Source organism: Mirounga leonina, unplaced genomic scaffold, assembly GCF_011800145.1.
Source record: "Mirounga leonina isolate KUSES-001 unplaced genomic scaffold, KU_Mleo_1.0 Mir_168, whole genome shotgun sequence".
In the NCBI taxonomy this organism is placed as follows: Eukaryota; Metazoa; Chordata; class Mammalia; order Carnivora; family Phocidae; genus Mirounga; species Mirounga leonina.
In genome coordinates this window covers 42,264,942-42,279,628 of record NW_023270426.1, presented here as the reverse complement: position 1 = coordinate 42,279,628, position 14,687 = coordinate 42,264,942, and the positions used below count along the sequence as shown (strand labels likewise).

Here is a 14,687-nt window from a genome sequence, read left to right as displayed (position 1 = left end):
CAACCCCCGCTGCCGGCGCTTTTTCCGGCAGATGGTCTCGGTATCCAACCATGTGATACAATGTTCCTCCAATCGCCAGCCTGCAGAGGGCGGGTGGGGAAGTCAGCTATTGGCTAGACACAGGCAGCAGACCGGCTGCCATTGGCTGTCGCCGTTGCTACCCTGGGGAGCCCCCACGGCCCTAGAATTAGGATTTCAGCCTGAGTCTCCTGTAATGCATCCCCCCGCCCCCCCCCCCCCCGTCTCCCTAAACTCTGGTAATTGTCTTTAAATGTTATTTGCGATGCAAAAGCACTATTCCAGAGGGCGCAGAGTTTGTCTTTAAATAGAAAAAGAGAATCCTATAGAGAAGGGGCTTACAGTCATAAATGTGTGTGTGTGTGTGTGTGTATATATATATATATATGTCCATATATACATAGGCAGGTATCCCCCGCTTTCTGAGAAAGTTTGCCATATGCCACTTCCCTTTTACGGAAGACCTACATTAGCCTGATAAAGGCTTTTTTCCTGAAACTGAGAATCCTCTTTGTTTTGGTTAGTGAAAACAGGTACTAATGTAGGTCTGTCATAAAGCTGAGTGGCTTAAGAGCAAACTTTCAGAAAGCAGAGGATACTCTACTTTGTGCCATTTCTGCTTACTAAAAGTTTCATAGGAATGCTCTACTTTTGAATGGGAGGTGAAATCTGTATAAATGTATACTTACATATGTATAATAAAAATATATGTATGATTGTTGTGTATTGGTCTCTGCAGACTATGAGCTCAAGTCACAATTTTTCTTTTTAATCCTCACATATTTAAGGCCTAAGAGTGGGTCTGACACAGTACATGCTCAAAAATATTTCATGAATAAACATATTTACCCCCAAATAACCTCAAGATTTAGTATAAAATTGAAAGTTTGTTCAACTGATGTAGTAGAGCACCACGTTAAAAATCCTATTATTTGTGAGATGCTGCATGTAATCAAATGAAAGTTATGAAACACACACATAGGGGCGCCTGGGTGCCCCAGTTGTTAAGTGTCTGCCTTTGGCTCAGGTCATGATCTCAGAGTCCTGGGATCAAGCCTCGCGTCGGGCTCCCTGCTCCTCGGGAAGCCTCCTTCTCCCTCTCCCACTCCCCCTGCTTGTGTTCCCTCTCTCGCTGTGTCTCTGTCAAAAAATAAATAAACTCTTTAAAAACACACACACACACATAGCCAATAAATTATAAAAAATACTATAAAAATAAATTATATGTATATATGTGTATTAAAGTGTAAGCAGATGTACACTATGATATTGACTTGGATGTTAAACCAAGTCACCTGAAATCCTGCACTTCTGCTTCTCTCATGGTCTGCACTGGTTTAAAATATTAAAAACTGAAATCCTAATAATTTTGCTCATACCTCTATATGCAGTTCCTAAATATCACCTGAAACTCAATAAATATTTGTTGAGAGTATAAAATAGCCCTATTTGATTGCTTAGGCAAATCGAGCACAGCCTGAGGGTGGATGAATTTTGCTTTTAAGAGGTAGAAGAAAAATCTTCTTTTCCATGTGCCTGATCATTATAAATTATTAAGAGATACAAACATCTTTCTACTTTTTTCCTGCATTAGTTTTCTGTTGCTGTATAATGAATAATAAGTTTAGCAGCTTAAAACAATACCCATTAATTATCTCAGAGTTCTGTAGGTCAGCACTCCTTCATAGCATGACTGGATTCTCTGCTCAGGGTATCACAAGACTGAAATCAAGGCATTGTCTGGACTGGGTTCTCACCTGGAGACTCTGGAGGAAAATCCACCTCCAAACTCATTCTTGTTGGCAGAACTCAGTTCCTTGCGTGTATAGGACTCAGATCGCCCCCCCCCCCCCTTTTTTTTTGCTTGTCAGCTAGGGGCTGCTCTCAGGTTCTATAAGCAACCCACATTCCCTGCCTTCAAGCCAGCAATCAAATTACATCAAATCCTTCTGGCACTTCAAATTTCTGGTTTTTCTATCTTTGATCTCTAGACCCCGATTTAAAGGTCTTACGTGGTCAGGTCATGCCCACCTGGATAATCTCCCTCTCTTAAACTCAACTGATTTGGGAACTTAATTACATCTGCCAAATACCTTTTGCCATATTAGTGTAACATAATCATGGAAGTGATGTATCATTACATTCAGATTCTGCCCACACTTGAGGGGAGGAGATTATATAAGGGCAAGTGTCATTGGGGACCATCTTAGAATTCTGCCTATGCTATTTTCTTACCCCGGGGCTTTGGCTTGAGTCCAGGTATTGTCAATCGTGTGTGTGTGTGTGTGTGTGTGTGTGTGTGTGTGTGTGTGTGATGTGAGAGAGAGAACATGTGTGGTGTGTGAGAGGTTGGATCATTCTGATCTCTGAAGTCCATTGGATTGGTCCGTGAAAAAAGGATCATCTGCAATAACATCATTTTAAAAATATGAATATTCTGCTTTGTTGTCTGGTCTCTTGGACACCTTCTGTTCTTTACCCACTACCTTTCCTATCCCACTTTGAAATAGTTGGTGGTCAGCAAGACTTTTCACTTTTCCCTCGGCTTTTGTCTTCACATAGGAAGACGTGCCAGATACTTCTGGGGGAAATAGTTGGATTGAAAGATTGAGGCCCAAGAACATGAGCACAATTTTTCCTCATGGTAATTACTGGAAAGCTGTGGTGCTTAGGGCAAGTCTCTTAATTAGTTTCCAAGGAATTAATGTCAAGTGATTACTCAAGATCTGCCCAGGGGTTCTAATTGCAAATGTTTTCCCCGAGATACTGGATTCCTATCAGCATATTTGGGCAAAAGCTGCCATTAAAGAAAGTGGTGGAAGATCAGTTATCTGGAGGTGGGGAATGCCATGTTATCTAGGAAGAGACTTCAATCCTGTTATTTCTGAGTAGAGGCCTTGTGTTAATGGTGTGGTTTAAAATTTCAAAATAGGAGAACAGAAAGCCTTGTTCCGGCCGAGGGATGCTGCACCTGTGACCCATGGCCCTCCGAGGTTCCCAGGTGGGCTTCACTGAGGGCCAGGGACCTTTTAAAATTGAATGTTAATTATGTATTTGTATGCTTATGTTTCTAGAGAGGGACGGATGATATCATGAGATCCACTCATGAGTCCAGTTCACCGGAACAATTACAAATCATCAGGCTATTTGAAGACTGTCTTTTCATGATCCAAGAAATCAATGTCCAGCAAGGTGAAATGACTTGCCTGCAATCACAGGAGTAGTCTATTTGTTACGTGACTAATATCAGGTTCCTAGGCTCTTGATGCCCATTCTCACCAACCCGCACTGAGAAAGACATTTGAGGTCAAACAAGTGTGACAGTCATATACTTACTACATCAATATTACACTATGCCTTCAGAAGTAGTTCTTTAGATAACGTGGCATTCTTTTAAAAAGAAATGAGCTGAAAGTGGGGAAAAGGTATATTAAGTTGGGACATACAGAGATATCGCTGTGCACCTAATAAAAATTCTATAAATAGCCATTGAATAAATGTGATGTTCTACTCACCAAATGAAGGTACATGAAGGACTTGCTTTTTGACTAATACCCTATTATTTACTAGTCATACTATATGCTGGGATTGCCATAAAAATTACTTTGGGGCAAATACAGGTTTTTTAAGATAAGTTAAAGGCAGGAGAAAAAGCTCAGAGAATAATAATGAAAAAATATGTGAATGATGATAATGAAATTAAGAGTGTTTGAGTGAATTTGATGTACCAAGCATGGCTGTGCTAGATGAATTATCTAAATTATCTCATTTAGTTTAATCCTTGCCAACATTCCATGAGTTAGATGTTACCACCGAATCTACAGATAAGGAAACAGAGGTGCAAAAAGGTTAGCTTGCTGAAGGTCAGAGTTAGCAAGTGGCACAGGAGGATTTCAAGTCCAGGTGGTCTCTTGCTCTAACCTCTAGGCACAAGGTCCACTCCTAGTAAATTGGAATTACACCATGGAATAGGCAAGTTTTTAAGAACCGAACAACAACAACAATATTGTCTTCAAGGCAGAATTAATGAACCACCTCCCCACCCCCTCAAAATGCATCCATACAAAATCTTTAGGACTTACCTCAACATCAGCTGTACATTTTTCTTTTGTTGCTGGTTTTCCTTTGGGTCCCGGATTCGCTGAATTAATGGAAAAGAAATATTTTTATCAAAGCCTATTAATATAAAAAATAACTACAAAGAAAACCCCCTAGAGACACCAGGAAAGTTGAACATAAAAACCTGGGGCCAAAGGCAGTGGAAGTGGCATCTTTTTTAAGGTGAACTAAATGTCTGCTCAAAGTGGTGCAAGAGATCTAGATGCTCCACTTGAATGGCGTGTGGATTTCCATTTGTCTTCAGTGCTTACAGTTCATCCATAGATTAAAAATAAACACTAACTTTTTACTGATATGCAACATACCTGCAATAAAAAACACAACTCATGGGGGTTTTACATTTGATTCTGACAACTTCCAGGGTGACTGAATTTGAGTCCTTGGAAAGATGTCCAACAGACTGTGATGGCAAAGGGGATCCAAGACAGACCTAGTTGTTTGGTGTGGCTTTACACTTGTGTCTCAGTAACAGGAACCAACAGTAGGGCCAACCTGATCCAGACAGTTTATATTCAAATGTATCATGAGGAAAACTTGGGTGAGCCAGCTATTCTAGTGCATTTATTCAACACTACCAGGAGACCTGGTGTCTGTTACTGCTGTGGAAGGCTTTATAATACCAACAACAGCTGCCTGAATGTTCCCAAAATGTTGTGAAAGTAGCTGTGGAAAATGGTTCTCATTTACTGAGGATGACTGAAGATGCCAAACCAAGCCTGGCTCTCGCATAGTGGGAGGGAAGGTCACTGCCCCTGACGTGAATGGGCTCAGTTCTCACCCACCCTCTGCTTGAACAAAACATGTTCTTGGGCAAGGACTTTACCTCCCTCATCTCCTCACTCACAGTCAAAGAGCTGGACAGCATCAGTGATGTCAAAGAAGAGGATTTTCCTCCTCCCTCTCCTCTGCCCCAAGTTATCAGATCCTCTGGATGAGGTGAAAATGATTTATATAAAACAACAGTTGATAGTTCAGTAAGCTTTTGGGCCTAATGGCTTCTTTGAGTCTTTATTTTCTTCTGGAAGACTCCTGTGTACATGTACAAATATTAAAGATAATCTGTGTGCTTTTCTCCTGTTAACCTGCGTTATCAGCTTAATTTTTAGGCCCAGCCACAAAGACAAGGTAGAGAGAAGTTTCCTGCCTGCTACACCTTCCTCTTCTTGAGGTTCTGTAAGACTAGGCCCTCCACACGCTTTCTGGATTTCCCTCTGTGCACTGGTTGAATGGTGTTCCTCCCAAATTCATGCCATGTAGAACCTCAGCAGGGGACCTTATTTGGAAATAGGGTCTTTGCAGATGTAACGAATTAAGAGGAAGTCATACTAGATTAGTGTCGGCCTAGATGAGGACACAGACACAGAGAAACAGGCAGCAAGTCCCCTTGGGATGGAGGCTGAGTTTGGAGCGATGTGGCCACAAACCAAGGAACACAAAGCAGGCAGCAGCCGCCAGAGGCTGGAAGAGGCAAGGAAGGATTCTTCGTTAGAGCCTTGGGAGGGAGTGTGGCCCTGCCAGCACTTTTGGACTCTGAGCCACCAGAGATGTGAGAAAATACATTCACTATTGTAAGCCCCCCCCTGGTTTGTACTACTTTGCTATGACCACTCTAGCAAACATAGATTTTGGTACCAGGAGTAATTCCTTTACAACTTTATGTCCATTATTTCCATTCCTTGCATCTTCCATTTCTCCTCGAGTGCCTTCATTTCCGTCTTTATTCATGTTTACACTATTCTGATATATAAAAAATTTTTTTTTAGTTCTCAATTTTGGCTTGCTTTGATAGCCCCTCAATAAACTGTTTCTGTTTCCCACTGCCAAATACCTTCTTTTCTCTGCACTATTAAGTTCTTAACTATGGTCAGTTAGTAACTCTCACCTAATGTATCAGGTTTTAACTCTTATAGACGGGTGCTCCAGGCCTTTCTTAATTTGGTTTCTCTCAACTCATCAGGCTCTTTCACGTGTTTCCTCCACTCTAAGTAGATGATCCTACCTCTAAGTCTCTGCTCGTGCTGTTCCCCCTTCTTTTGTTTCTGAAATGCCTGGAAGCCCATGTCACACCTTTCCCCCTTTTGCCCATCTCTATAAAGCCTACTCAGCTTTCAAGACCCAACTCAAGGGCTCTCTCCTCTGTAAAGATTCTTCCGCCTTCCTTGTAAGACCTTGTTTCTTCACTTTCTGAACTCTTTTCATAATACCACCACACTTACATGTCTTGTTTTTTTTTTTACCAGTGATTCTGTGTTTTCTTTTAGCCTCTTTAACTCAACGGTAAGCTGTTTAATGCCAAAGACTGTGCCTTCATACCTTTATGTCTTCATATCCTTTCTATCCCCTCATAGGGCTGAGCATCATGACGAGCACACATGAAGATTTAGATACATTCATGTTCATGGATTACAGGGCAGTCATGGGATATTTGCAAACATAGCCAGGGATTTCTGTTAGGAGAGAATGTGCTTAATCTACTAAAATTCTCTGAGAGGGTCAGTAAGCATGTGGAATAATTTCTTTAACCTTTTGAAAAGCCTTGACAAAGCTCCACACCAGAGGTTATTTAAAAATAAAAGTGAGTCACAATGAGATTGTGGGGAATGTTTTGTCATGGTTAGGGAACTGGCTTAAGGACCAGAAACATCCTGAACCAACTCTTCTAGTAACGAATTCCATATGCTTACGAATTTCCACCCAGAGAAAATTGGCCCTTCTCCAAATGGGGAGGTGAAATGGGGGGACCCCAAATTGTGCACCGCTCAGTTTTGTTTAGCATGTTTGGGAAGAGAGTGTTTACAGTGAAATTTTTCTCAGAATTAAAATGCCAAATCAGAAGAAGGACAACCTGAGAAGACCTTAGGAGGATACATGTTGTCAAAGAAGTGACTGATGAGTCAGCATGCTGGCAACCATAAGGGAACGCATTAGGGAAAAAGCAACACAAGTCAGTTTTAGGAGGTGATGAGTTCTGAGCTATCCATTACCACCAAGGAAGGGAACCAAGACACTGGGTTCTCTGGACAGACTAATAACTTGGCACCTCTTTAAACAGTGCTGTTAAAATATCTGATCAACATTTATTTAGAATAAAGGCCAGGAGCTGCCTGGGGGAAGAGCTAAGAAGGTGGCAGCTCTGAACATTTTTTTATTGTTCTGCGAAATTCAGTTGGACCCCAAAGTTGCATATCTGCATCAGGGAAACCAAACAACAATTCAGCAGTTGACCGAACGCACCTTCCCTACTGACTGTCTACTATCACTCTAAAATGAGTCTTGGACTCTCATCTCCTCAGTCCAAGAAGTATTGGCACTCCAAATGTATTCTTATTTGATATGGAGGGAATTTTAATACAAGAACAGTTGCCTTATTGCTGAAAATTAGTCTTAGGAGGAAAGGGGAATGTACACACAACCTGAAAGACATGGATGGTCCGAAAAAGAGGCCTTTATTGCAGGAGTATGACTCCCACCTGAAGAAAAAAATGGTGTCTAGAATCATCATCAGCAGGTGTGCTGAGAGAGGCACAGGGTGCCTGGGACCACCAGACCCTATGCAAACACGGGACATGGACAGCAGGACTGGGTACAGCAGCCTTTGCAGGTGCATAATTTTGCAGCTGCAAATCTCAAGTCTGGAAACTTCTGCAAAAAGTAATCACAGAAAAAGTGAAAATTTCAACCCCCAGGCTTTCATCTTCCTTTAAAAAAGAATTTAAACAGAAAAACCAGTGGGCGAGAAGCTAGTCTTATTTTAGGTGTAAGCCCATCTGCTGGCAAAGCCTAGATTAGAATAGTTCAGAGGAAAATCATGATGTCGATTAGACAGATAACAGTGACTCTGCTCTTTAGCAACCCAAATATATAAAGTAGAAGTTATGCTAGGTTGAGCACCAAACAGTGATATGCGAGAAGTGTCTTGAAAGGGGAAAGCAGGGCTTTTTTTCTCCTGATTTCTCTTCTTTTAATTAAAAAAAAGTCCTGCAAAATGGTCACAGGTATATCTTGTTAGGCATATTAACAAATTATTAGTTTATAAAAAAGAAATGAAGGAAGAAAGAAGCTGAATCTATGGTGATGAGCATAGAAGAATTGGCCCTTGGCTGGGCCTTAGTGATAGAGGGAACCTGAATCAAGGATTCAGGAAAGAGAAGACCAGAGCAAGACACAGATGACAGTGGGGAAGCAGGAATGACTTGACTTTCAGAATGGCATCAGAAAGGACTTCTTTTTTTCTCTCAAGGGTCATGAGCACATCTTTTAGGAAGGGACAAAACATTAGAAAGAATGAGTAATCTTTCTAATGGAAACAGATTACATCAGGAGTCCATAAATTCCTGAAAGCAAGAAGAATGACTTCTTCAATACAAGGACTGTTTTTGTTTTTTTTTTTTTAAAGATTTTATTTATTTATTTGACAGAGAGAGACAGTGAGAGAGGGAACACAAGCAGGGGGAGCGGGAGAGGGAGAAGCAGGCTTCCCGCTGAGCAGGGAGCCCGATGCGGGGCTCGATCCCAGGACCCTGGGATCATGACCTGAGCCGAAGGCAGACGCTTAACGACTGAACCACCCAGGCGCCCCCAATACAAGGACTGTTTAACCTTACAGAGTAACAACACCATGACAGTCAACACTGGGGCCACCCTATTGGACAAGGCTCCACCCAGGCCTTCATGGAACTTACCATGAAACCCCTTTGTTAAGAGGGCAGTACCATGCATATAAACATGTATATGAAGCTCAGCAGGGGCCTCCTCTAGCCTTCTCATCTGCCTCCCTCTCTCTCCTCCTCCAGGGGTAGCTCAGTCAGCCCTCTATTTCAGGAAGTCACACCGTGTTATGGTGGACTGTTTCCCTGGGAGCTTCTTGAAATTTTAGATTATATTTTGTATATAATATAAACGAACTTGTCTAGTTGATTAAATAATTGAAAGAAGTGCCCCAAAGAGATTTGAGACACTATACAGAGATACCTAAGAGTGAAAGTGTAAAAGTAAATAAATGCAGAAACAAATAAGGGGTGGGGCACCTGGGTGGCTCAATGGGCTAAGCATCTGCCTTCAGCTCAGGTCATGATCACAGGGTCCTGGGATTAAGCCCTGCATTGGGCTCCCTGCTCAGAGGGGAGTCTGCTTCTCCTTCTCCCTTTGCCCCTCCCAACCCCCCACACTCGTGCTCTCTCGCACTCTCTCTCTCTCTTAACTAAATAAATAAAATCTTAAAAACAAAACAAAACAAAACAAATATTTAGGGGTGAAATTGGGGCAAAGGGAAAACAGGTTAAGGAAAGTAAGATGTATCTAGGAACAATTAGAAATTCTTAAACTTGGTTTTGAAGGGCGGATGGTGGTTTTCTAGATGCAGAAATGAGGTTAAGAGAATTCTAGAGAGCTCTGGTGGCTGGCATGTTTGGAAAACGCTGGCGCTAGAAGCCAGGTGGGAGAGGTGACGGTGAGGTGGCAAGGCTGAGGGGAGAGTGGGAGCTATATTACGGAGGGCTCTAGGCAACATGCTGTGGGGGAGGTTTTTATCTTGTGTGAAACTTGGGAGCCAGAAAGTGTCATGATCAGATCTATATTTTAGAAAAATCTCTCTAGCAACAGCTTGCAGGAGACGTGAGAGCCTGGTCAGGTCCTCCTTTTATCTAAACTCGCCTCAAAACTCTTATTGTTTTCTCTATGAACCTCAGAAGATGACCTGACCTCTTATTTTCCTATTTCAAAGAGGAAAAATACAGCATTTAGTGGGGACCCTTGAATACTTGCTGTTTTGCCAGTCAGCTAGAACCATGCCACCACCACCCTCGCCTCCGTCCTTGCTAGTTAACGGCAGAGGCGGCTCTGCTCCTGCTTAGTTCTCTCTCCCCTTGCTTTGACAGTTAAGTTGCCATAACTTTTCTACATTCACAGTCAGTATTTTTTCTCTTCTAACTCACTCATCAACCCACTTCATTCTGCATTTGGGATCCCAAATTGCCCTTGCCAAGGTTCCAGTGACCTCCAACTAGCCATCTAAGGAATACTTCCATTCCTATCTCATTTGACATTACCATGGCATCTGAACCAGCTGACTACTCTCTTTTTGAAACTCTGTCTTCTTCATTTCCTCTTTTTCTCTCCATGTAGAAAATATTATTGCTATGTCTCTTGCTTTTTGCAGGCTTCGAATCCTAGGCTTGTCTTTTAAAGTTCAAGTTCCTCAGAAATACGTACCTGGACCCCAGAAAAGAGATGGGTTGCAGGGACATATTTGGCCATCATTAAACATGGATCCACATGAAATTGCCAGAGAGATGATGTACAGCAAGGAAAGAACAAGGACAATGATGGAATCCTAAGGAACATCAATATTTATGAAGTGGGGAGGAGACACCAGAGAAGACAAAGACAGTGCAATCAGAAGAGCAGACTGACAAAAGAGAAAGAAACATTGGAAAAGCCATAGAAGAGGGGCGTCTGTGTGGCTCAGTCCATTAAGCGTCTGACTCTTGATTTCAGCTCAGGTCATGATCTCAGGGTCGTGAGATCAAACACCACATCGGGCTCCGGCACTCAGCGCAGAGTCTGCTTGAGACTCTCTTTCTCCCTCTCCCACTGCCTCTCCCCCTGCTTGCATGCTCTCTCTCTCTAAATTAATTAATTAATTAATAAAATCTTAAAAAAAAAAAAAAAGCAAAGCCATGGAAGAGTTTTATGTCCTCCAGGAAAGCCAGATAGGGTAATAGAGAGCCCACTAGATGGTGTCCAGCCATGACCTTGGAGGGGACAATTTCAATGGAGTAATGAAAACGGAAGCCCACATGTATGGGTTACTGCAGCAAATTGAGACATCAAATTTATACTCCATTTTTCAAGAAGGTGCACTTGAAATGAGGGACGGGAATAATTTGGGAAAGAGTAAGGAGGTCCTTTAGGATGGTAGAGATCTGAACACACTTAGAAGCTCCAGACAATCTCTGAAACTGGTAAGAGTAATTAATGGCAACTTAAGTGGAGGAAGTGCAGATATTTTACGCAGTTTATTGTAAAATATATGATGTGTTGGCTTATTAGAATTTTTTTGAGAGTCAGTTGGCTTTGTGTATGCAAGTTATTGATAGGAGGTGGCATCATAAAATATAAAACAGCTTGGTAAATGCTGATGTAGCAGAAAGGGGCATGAAGTTGGAATCCAGAGATCTGGATCTGTTCCTAACCAACAATTTAACCTCTTCAGGTCTCTGTTTCCTCCTTGCAAGTTGAGGGATTAAGGCAGATGCTTAACGAACGACTGAGCCACCCAGGCGCCCCAAGGGAAAACAATGCTTAAGATAAATCTGTTAACCTCAATTATTTAACTGAAATGTTACTTAAATATCTACATGCCTAAATTCAGGTATAAACTCCTTATATCCATAGCTTTTTTTTTTTTTTTAAAGATTATTTATTTATTTATTAGAGAGTGAGCAGGAGAGAAACAGCATGAGAGGGGAGAGGGTCAGAGGGAGAAGCAGGCTCCCCGCTGAGCCAGGAGCCCAATGTGGGACTCGATCCCAGGACCCTGGGATCATGACCTGAGCTGAAGGCAGTCGCTTAACCAACTGAGCCATCCAGGCGCCCATATCCATAGGTAGGCTCCTTTCTCCTCCAACATCTTCATTGTTTTTCAAACTAAGTTTCTCTATTCTGAAGTCTCTGGTCATACTCTCCTGGGTTGTGAATTCCTAAGGAAAAACTTTAAATTTTATATTTTCATTTTAATGGCAAAAAAAAGCAGCACATTTTTGTTTCTTTGCATGATGACTCTATGTCTGTAGATTTCAGCCACTTAGTTTTGTATTTGCAAATGTATATCTCAGGTGGCTTTTTGATCTCTAAAGGGATTTCAAGGAACTTTTACAATGTTGGAAAACTTCTTTAGCTTTATGGTTTGTTTTACTTTCAAATTGATAAACAAAGTCCTGTGCTAACACTGAATTCGTGTTGAATTATTTCATTTCGTTTAATGACAAAGCTTCATTTTTATGTCAATAATTTACAACTAAAGGACATTTTCATAAAGTAAGACTTTAATTTCTTAAGTGAATTAATGCATTGATAATTTGATGGGACAGTATAGAAATGACATATTGCAGCACTGTAACCCAGAGAGCTGGCAGAGAAGAAGAGAGGTAAGTTGAACCCCTAATTGATGGGTTCTGGCCAAGTGAAGGTCAAAAGACATCACAACATTCTGAAGAAACAAGGCTTTGTAGAAATCAGGATGGAAAAATATGTTGGACAAATGGAATCCTGACATCACAAATAATACTATAGGTGTAGGAAACTTAAAAGAATCTTTGCCATGGCAATTGGTACCCTTTTCACACTGAGCAAGAGGATTTCATTCCAACAATGCAAACTCATTGCCTACATTAAAGTACTTTATTTTAATTTTATGCATTTTTTATTTATGCTGAATTCAAAATTTTATTTTGATTTGATAGTTGTTTAAAAGCTATGGATATGGGCGCCTGGATGGCTCAGTTGGTTAAGCGACTGCCTTCAGCTCAGGTCATGATCCCAGGGTCCTGGGATCGAGTCCTACATCGGGCTCCTGGCTCAGCGGGGAGCCTGCTTCTCCCTCTGACCCTCTCCCCTCTCATGCTGTTTCTCTCCTGCTCACTCTCTAATAAATAAATAAATAATCTTTAAAAAAAAAAAAAAGCTATGGATATAAGGAGTTTATACCTGAATTTAGGCATGTAGATATTTAAGTAACATTTCAGTTAAATAATTGAGGTTAACAGATTTATCTTAAGCATTGTTTTCCCTTGGGGCGCCTGGGTGGCTCAGTCGTTCGTTAAGCATCTGCCTTCGGCTCAGGTCATGATCCCAGGGTCCTGGGATCGAGCCCCGCATTGGGCTCCCTGCTCAGCGGGAAGCCTGCTTCTCCCTCTCCCACTCCCCCTGCTTGTGTTCCCTCTCTCGCTGTGTCTCTCTATGTCAAATAAATCAATAAAATCTTTAAAAAAAAAAAAAAGAATTATTTTCCCTTAAAAGATATCCATACCTAAGGTTTGAGAACCTGGTCTTTATTTTAAAGTTTTCTATATTTCTCTAAATTCCCTTGAGCAAAGTGTGGGGAAGCAGACAATATTGGGAACTAATGGATACCGATGACACAAAGAAAAGCCTGACAATTCTGAGGACTTAATGGGCAGAGTTTCCCCATAGCCAGACTCATTTCCTCCCAGGAGGGAAAAGCCACGGGGAAAGGTAGCATTAGATCTCAAAACCAATTTGCCAGATTGTTGGGAAGAAGCCAATTGAATGGGGGCAGGTTGTGGGAGGGCTACAGAGCAAGGAGAAAATCAACTCCACAAAGGCAATGTTGGTTTTGTATATGTTAAAGGAACTGGGTATCAAAGTTAAGCAGTCAGAAAACCAAAAGTGGTTTTCAAAAGGCCAGTCCAAGGCTGGACCAGAAATATATGAAGCAGTCAGGAGGGTATCTCTACCATATCAATATCGGTAAGACCCTCCAGACAAGACTGTATTCAGTTGGCTGCTCCACGATTCCAGTGAGGAAGGAAAGCAAAGCTAGGAAATGGCACCAAGTAAGACTATGGAAAAGGATTAAAGACACCCAAGTTTTTTAGCTTGGCGAGGGAAATTGAAGGATTCAGAATTTATTTCTATTGACTAATGTGCAAAGGGAGAATATATGAAATTGGGCACCAGCTGCTTTCCGTCTCACATAGGAGAAAAAAGGCAAGTGGGACACGATGCAGACTGTAGGGATTTCGACTGGTCACACTGAAGGGAAATGACCTTAAAGGGAGCTTGGAGAGAACTCAGTGGATTCTCTATAGAAGGTGTAGACACGGTCTCTAGAGCACTTGCAAAGCAATTTACTGAATTTCAGTTCCGCCAGAGTGAACTCGCAACCTGCTGGCCATCTCTGTGAACCTCGGACAAAAAAAGGAGAAGGCAGTGGGTGAGGGATGACCGCATCCCAACAGGAATGTCAGAAGTGGAAAGAAGACAGGACTCGCTTGGGGATGTCGCAGAGGAAGCCAACAGAGCGTGACTCGGCCAGGATGAGTCAGTGAATCCGAGGTTGCCTGCTGCAAGAGGGAGGTCGTGTTTGGAGTTCATGGACTGGAAGGAGCTGTGTAAATAGTAGGCTGTCTTTTTTTTACTGAGGTTCACATACAGCAAATTATGTTCAGTATTTGCTAATAACTTTTTACTCTGAGTGTGAACTCCTCTAGCAGCTTCTTCAAGCTCTTCTCAGTGAAGGACTGGAGAAGTTTCATTTTTCCCTCAAGTTTTTAATCCTTGTTGAAGGTCAAAATGCTTCTATTTCACCAGAGAGTTCCCCAGAAAGAACACTTAAACGATGAACAAACAAAACAAGGACAGGGCAGATGAACTGAAAATCTAGCCTTTTGCAAGGCAGGTTGAGAAATCCTTGCAAGTGTACCTCTTCCAGCTTCAGCTGTTATTTAACCTGGCAAATGTGGACTGGAAAAAAAAAAAAGCACACTTTGATGATGCCTTTAGCTCTTATGCGGCTACTTTAAAAGTTC

At 41.8% G+C, this 14,687-nt stretch overlaps 1 long non-coding RNA gene across 1 annotated transcript in view; it reads right to left on the bottom strand.

Annotated features, from left to right (window-relative positions):
* Positions 1–3,693: 3,693 nt before the first annotated feature.
* LOC118016862 overlaps positions 3,694–14,687 on the bottom strand; it is a 34,744-nt gene continuing 23,750 nt past the window's right edge. Inside the window, exon 3 of the long non-coding RNA XR_004680948.1 lies at positions 3,694–4,159. This is a non-coding gene — a long non-coding RNA (uncharacterized LOC118016862). The remainder of the gene's footprint in view (positions 4,160–14,687) is intronic.